The sequence below is a fragment of the Petaurus breviceps genome, unplaced genomic scaffold, assembly GCF_028583685.1.
Source record: "Petaurus breviceps papuanus isolate PSGF00001 unplaced genomic scaffold, PetGlider_PUasm1.0 90752, whole genome shotgun sequence".
NCBI lineage: Eukaryota > Metazoa > Chordata > Mammalia > Diprotodontia > Petauridae > Petaurus > Petaurus breviceps.
In genome coordinates, this window is record NW_027187336.1 from 12,577,858 (window position 1) to 12,584,522 (window position 6,665).

General features: G+C 40.5%; 1 pseudogene; it reads right to left on the bottom strand.

Annotated features, from left to right (window-relative positions):
• Positions 1-5,123: 5,123 nt before the first annotated feature.
• The window catches only part of LOC138146134 (B- and T-lymphocyte attenuator-like), a 29,411-nt pseudogene continuing 27,869 nt past the window's right edge, over positions 5,124-6,665 (bottom strand).

Sequence of the window (6,665 nt, forward strand, 5' to 3'; positions counted from 1 at the left end):
TTTCCATGTAGGAATGTTAATAGTTCAACTTTGATAAGTTCCTTATGATTTCTTTTCCCTGTTTACCTTCTCATGCTTCTCTTGCTTCTTGTATCTGAATGTCAAATTTTCTGTTCAACTCCGGTTTTTTCAGCAACAATGCTTGAAAGTCCTCCATTCCACTGAATGACCATATTTTCCCCTGAAACATGATACTCAGTTTTGCTGGGTAGGTGACTCTTGGTTTTAATCCCAGCTCCCTTGACCTCCGGAATATCACATTCCAGGCCCTTCGATCCCTCAGTGTAGAAGCTGCCAGATCCTGGGTTATCCTGATTGTGTTTCCACAATATTCAAATTGTTTCTTCCTGGCTGCTTGTAATATTCTCTCCTTAATCTGGGAATTCCAGAACCTGGCTATAATATTCCTAGGAGTTTTCTTTTTGGGATCTTTTTCAGGAGGTGATTGGTGGATTCTTTCAACCTCTGTTTTGCCCTCTGGTACTAAAACATCAGGGAAGTTTTCTTTGAGAACTTCCTGGAGGAAGATTTCTAGGTTCTTACTTTGGTCATGGCTTTCAGGTAGTCCAATAATTTTTAAATTATCTCTCCTGGATCTATTTTCCAGGTCAGTGGTTTTTCCCATGAGATATTTCACATTGCCCTCTATTCTTTCATTTGTTTGGATCTGTTTAATAGCATCTTGATTTCTCATAAAGTCATTAGTTTCCATTTGCTCCAATCTAATTCTGAAGCAATGATTCTCCTCAGTGAGCTTTTGAGCTTCTTTTTCCATCTGGCAAATTTGGCTTTTTAAGGCATTCTTCTCCTCATTGCCTTTTTGAGCCTCTTTTGCCATTTGAGTCAGTCTGGTTTTTAAGGTATTATTTTCCTCAGTCAGGCTGTTGACTCTCATTTCGTAATTTTCTTTCATTGTTCTCATTTCTCTTCCCAATTTTTCCTCCACTTCTCTTATCTGCTTCTTAAGGTCCTCTATGGCCTGTAACCAGCTTGTATTTTCCTTTGAAGCTTTTGGTGCAGGAGTTCTGACTTCACTGTTTTCCTCCCGTTCCATGCTTTGCTCCTTTTTGTCCCCAAAATAGGAGTGTAATGTTGGAATATTCTGTCTGCTTTGTTTCCTTTGCCTGGTCATGTTGCCCCTCAGTCACTTGACCCCTGGGCTTTTTGCCACAGCAGGACTCTGCCATCAGACAGGAGAGCTTTCCTCCCAAACGCTGGGGTTTTCTCAGCTGCCTGAGGTATTAGATGGTTGCCCTCTCTGAGGTCTCCACATGCTCTGGCAAGCTGGACACACACCCCAGGACCTCCACCCTAGACTGCAATCCAGATCCAAGCAGGTTAAAGCAAGAGCAATTACCCTTCAGACTGGTGCTTGGTCCCCCTACACTCTGCAGGCCAGGAGCTGAATCTGCCATGTGGCACTGGCTGGCTGTTCCAGTGTCTCAGTGGCTTCTCGCCCCACCCCCGGGGGCAAAAGCCACGCACTCCCCTTACTGGTCCCAAAGTCCAGACTGCACTCACCTCTCACTTTGTCCTTCACATCTATATGTTGATAAATCTGGAAATGGCCACAGCTGCTGCTGATCTGGAGTCCCTCTGGCCGGAGGCTGGTCAGGCCCGCCCTGGGGCTAAAGCCTCGGCATGGGCCTGGGCTCAGCTCCCAGAGCGCTCTGTTGGATTCCTGCCGACCTGCTGGGCTGTCCTCAGCGGGAGGTTAGCTTCTCTGTGTCATTTTGTGGGTTCTGTGGCTCCAAAGTATGTTTAGAGTCCTCTTTTTACATGGTTTGGGGAAGGTGGAAGCCGGAACCGGGGGAAGGTCATGCTTCTACTCCGCCATCTTGGCTCCACGCCCCCTAGATATCTTTAATTTCATCCTTTGAAAAGTGCCTGTTCATATCGTTTGACAATTTATAAATTGAGGAATGACTTGTATTCTTATAGATTTGACTCAATTCTCTTTATATTTTAGAAATGGGCCCTTTGTCAGAGACACTGGTTGTAAAAATTATTTCCCACTCCCCCCCTTTTTTTTTTGCTTTTTGGAGGGGGGAGGGCAGGGCAACTGGGGTTAAGTGACTTGTCCAAGGTCACATGGTTAGCAAGTGTTAAATGTCTGAGGCTGGATTTGAACTCAGGTCTTCCTGACTCCAGGGCTGGCCGATGCTCTATTTACTGTGCCACCTAGGTGACCCCTTCATTTCCTCTTAATCTTGGTTACATTGGCTTTATTTGTAGAGAAACTTTTCAACATAATGTAATCAAAATTATCCATATTGCATTTTATAATGCTCTCTAATTCTTGTTTGGTCATAAAGTCTTCCCCTCTCCATAAATCTGAGAGGTAAACAATTCCTTGCTTTCCTAGATTGCTTACAGTATCAGACTTTGTACCTATATCTTGCACCCATTTCAACTTGATTTTGGTATATGGTGTTAGATATTGGTCTATGCCCAGTTTCTGCCATACTATATTCCAGTTTTCCCAGCAGTTTTTGTCAAATAGTGAGTTCTCTTCCCCAAAACTAGGATCTTTGTGTTTACCAAACAGTAGATTATTATAATCATTGACTGCTGAGTTTCATGTACCCAATATATTCTACTCTGTTCCTCAACCAGTACCAAGTAGTTTTGATGACTGCTGCTTTATAATACAGATTAAAATCTGGAATGGCAAGGCCACCTTCCCTAGCATTTTTTTTTCATTTATTCCCTTCATATTCTTGACCTTTTGTTCTTCCAAATGAATTTTGTTACTATTTTTTCTATCTCTGCAAAGTAATTTTTGGCAGATTGATTGGTATGGCACCAAATATGTAATTTAATTTAGGTAAAATTGTCATTTTTATTATATTAGCTCGACCCAGCCATAAGAAACTGATGTTTTTCCAATTAGATCTGACTTTATTTGTGTAAAAAGTGTTTTGTAATTGTATTCATATAGGTCCTGGGTTTGTTTTGGCAGGTAGATTCCCAAATATTTTATAATATCTACAGTATCTTTAAATGGAATTTCTCTTTCTATCTCTTGCTGTTAGATTTCATTAGAAATATATAGGAATCCTGAGGATTTATGTGGGTTTATTTTATATCCTGCCACTTTGCTAAATTTATTTACTATCTCAGTTTTTTACTTGATTCTCTAAGAATATCATCATATCATCTGCAAAGAGTGATAGCTTAGTCTCTTCTTTGCCTAATTTGATTCCTTCAATTTCTTTTTCTTCTTTTATTGCTACTGTTAACATTTCTAGTACCAAATTGAATAAGAGGTTTGATAGTGGACATCCTTGTTTCACCCCTGATCTTATTGCTGATGGTTTTAGATAGAGGCTACTTATTATTTTAAGGAAGACTCTATTTATTCTTATACTTTCTACTGTTTTTAATAGGAATGGGTGTTGTATTTTGTCAAAAGCCTTTTCAGTATCTATTGAAATAATCATATGGTTTCTGCTAGTTTTCTTGTTGATGTGGTTCATTATACTGATAGTTTTCCTAATATTAACCACCCTTGCATTCCTGGAATAAATTCTACCTTATCAAAGTGTATTATTCTTGTGATAAGTTGCTGTAGTCTTTTTTTTTTAAAGCAATTGGGGTTAAGTAACTTGCTCAAGGTTACATGGCCAGTTATTTTGTGTCGGTGCTAAGTATCTGAGGCTGGAACCAGTCCTGGGTCTCCTGACTCTGGGGCCGGTGCTCTTACTCACTGTACCACCTAGTTGCCCCTGTTGTAGTCTTTTTGCTAATATTTTATTTAAAATTTTAGCATCTATATTCATGGGGAAATTGGGCTATAATTTTCTTTCTCCATTTTGTCTTTTCCCAATTTAGGTATCAGTACCATATTTGTGTTGTAAAAAGATTTGGTAGGATTCCTTCCCCAATTTTCCCCAAATAGTTTGGAAAGTATTAGAATCAATTGTTCTTTAAATGTTTGATAGAATTTACTAGTAAGTCCATCTGGCCCTGGAGAGTTTTTCCTAGGGAGTTTCCCAGAGATATGCCTGCAAACCAGACTTTACATCCGTGAAGAAGGGAGCACAAAATGGTGGGGACTGAGACAAAATGGAGGGTGACTCAGGGTTGGGTACAACAAGGGACTAGGCAATTAAGCAAACCTCACCCCCACCAGCTAATAAGTACCAGTATCCAACTCACTCAGTATCCAAGAATCAAAAGATCGTTTCCTTTTTATTTTTTCTAACTGCTTACACAATTAGTTCTTTATTTCTGGAAATACTTGAGCTATTGTCTTCTTGAATATTTTCCAAAGAAAACATGAAAAAACTTGTTTTTGTGGTTGTCTTTTTAGTGGTATCTGACTCTTTGTAACTGCATTTTTATGGAATTTTCTTGGTGAAGATATTGCTGTGGTTTTCTGTTTTCTTCTTCAAGGGCCCCAAGAAACTGAGGCATACCTAGCTTAAGTGACTTGCCCAAGATCACACAGCTAGTAAGTGTCTGATTGTGGACTCCAGGTCCAGCACTTTACTATACTACATAGCTGCCCCAAATTCAACTTACTATGTCCTATTCTATAAAATTCCCTTACCTAGGTAATTCACCCCAAAGGAACTCCTAGAGCAGGGGTAGGGAATCAGGTCTCCAGGCCATATGTGACCCTCTAGGTCCTCAAGTTCAGCCCTTTGACTGAATCCAAACTTCACAGAACAAATCCCATTAATAAAAGGATTTGTTCTGTAAAACTTAGACTCAGTCAAAAGGCCACACCTAAGGACCTAGAAGGTCCTTCATGTGGCCTCTAGGCCACAGGTTCCCCACCCTTGTCCTAGAGCAACTTAGAACCTTCCTAAAGATTGCATGTAAATAAAGAAATAAAAGTAACTTTGATCAACCAGATCCTAAGCACAACAAAGTTTGCTTTTTTTTTTTTTCAGTATTCTAGTATTGAGACTTTTAAATTCCAAAGAAAAGTATCCTTGTTATATTGTTGTGAAATTCTGTTGACACCAGTTACTCCTAAAGTATTTTTTCCAAGTAAGGGACATGAAAGATCTTGGAGCCGAATGTAAGGGTTATGGGATTTAAAGATCTTCCATGCCCCATTGGACTTGCTGATGTAGCAGGAAGGGGTGGGGCAAGAGGAAGCAAAAGCCAAACTAGAGTTCCTGTGGTGATTGGCAGCGTCGGCAGTAGCAGCAGTGGCCAGCGTTGGCAGCGGCAGTGGCAGCAGTAGTGGCTGAGGTGGAGGTGGAGGTGCGAACCCCCTTTTTTTTGAGCCAGCCAGAATTTCTGCTGAGGACTGCCAGGGACTGGAACTGTGGGGGGCTGGAGCTTCTGGGAGCACGCTTCCTGGATGCTGAGCAGTTGTTATGAGTGGGGAGAGGAGGACCTTTGCCTGAGGTAGCCTGTTCTGTTTTAAAGGCTTGAGAATGTGGGTGTTTACTACATTATCTACATGTGCCAATTTTGTAACTACTATGATGGCTTTGACTTTCTGGTTTTGGGACTCAGTTTTCTGGTATTTTAATAAATGTTCTAGCTTTATCCCCCATGTGGAGAGCCTGGTATATTTTGTTATTAATAACCACATAAGAATATTTATAATTGCCGTAGGCTTTGTGAATATTGCATTGATGATACAGATACCACATGTAGTAGCTCATGCTATCACCACTGGCCTATCTGTACATGTATGTATGAATGCATTACATATATACATAGTAAAAAGATCACAAACATATTTCCTCCATCTAAGGGTGCCATCCAACCCATTCTCAGATTCCATTTGTGTCCTTAGGCAGGAAGTAAAGAAAGAGTTCAGAATTTAATTGATTCAATAATAAGCTTGTTGCTGGTGACCTGTGTTTAATACCTAGTTACTTTTCTGAATGCTTAATCTATATTACCCACAGGCTTGCTTGGAAGTGATGATGATGATGATGATGAAGGCTAACCAGGACATTACAGTAATTATCATAATTTTAGAATCACAGAATCTTGGTGTCAAGAATGACTTTAGATATTAAGTCAAATCAAGCACTGAATACAGTGCTTTAAGGTTCGCAATGCACTTTCCATATATTATCTCATTTGATCCTTACAATAACCCTGTGAGGTAAGTAATTCTAATATCCCTTCTTATTTTTTTTTTTAAAGCAATCGGGGCTAAGTAACCTGCTCAAGGTTACATGGCCAGTTATTTCTGGGTGTGGTGCTGAGTATCTGAGCCCGAACTTGATCCAGGTCATCCCGACACTGGAGCCGGTGCTCTTACTCACTGAGCCACCCGGCCACCCCTAAGCAATTGAGGTTAAGTAACTTGCTCAAGGTTACACAGCCAGGTGTTTCTGGGTGGGTGCTAAGTGTCTGAGCCCGGGATTCGATCTCCAGGTCTTCTCAACACTGGAGCCAGTGCTCTTACTCACTGTGCTACCTGGCCGCCCCATATCCCTATCTTATTGATGAGGAAACTGAGGCTGAAAGAAATTAGGTGACTCACCCAGGTCACACAGATAGTGTTTGAGGTGGCATTCAAACTCACATTGTAGAGTATGTACTTGTATCAGCAATGCCATATTCACAATGCCTATAGAGATTACAAATATGCTGATATAATTATCCATCACAAAATACGTCAGGTTTACCATTTGGGGAAATAAACTAGAAAATTTATTAAGATACCAAAAGACTGAGTCCCA